Below are 675 nucleotides of genomic sequence, written 5' to 3'. Positions count from 1 at the left end.
GATATAACAAATATCTTCTAAACTCTGCTTAGTAATGGCTCTATTATTTTCGTAGATCCGTAATTATCCGTAATAGTATATGCAATATACTATTACAGCCATCCCTTCCCACTCCATGAAAGCGCTAATTCAAACGTTAGAATAAAGTTTATCCATGACTGATACGACACTATTCTTAAGTGAAAAAAATATATTGGATTACGTGTATATTAATTTTACGAAGAATGCATGTATAATTTGTGTAGCCTGATACGCGATGTAAGAACAAATAAAAAAGGTTCTGTGTCATCCGTTTACACGATATGTAACACGCATTAGTAATGTGGTCTGACATTACCTGTGCTGTATAACATATCACATTGCAGGGAAATGCATTAGTCATATTGCATATACAACTTAAAATCAGCAGTCGCTCATTAATAATTGTGCAGAGTATGCACTGGGACGTGATATCATATACGACACTTGTAGTTGCCAGGCCTTGCACTTACGTCGGCTTGCATGAATGCTTATGCATATTCAACTCTGTATTGGATTTTGTTCATATTTATAAATACCTTTTATATATTACATACATTGGCCTTAAAAGACGACTTAGCCATTGTTAAGCAATTGAGAATTACAGGTATTACAGATATAGACTTAGCCATTGTTAAGCAATTGAGAAATTACAGG

This window comes from Penaeus monodon, chromosome 31, assembly GCF_015228065.2.
Source record: "Penaeus monodon isolate SGIC_2016 chromosome 31, NSTDA_Pmon_1, whole genome shotgun sequence".
Taxonomy (NCBI): Eukaryota; Metazoa; Arthropoda; class Malacostraca; order Decapoda; family Penaeidae; genus Penaeus; species Penaeus monodon.
Note: the sequence above shows the minus strand (reverse complement) of the source record.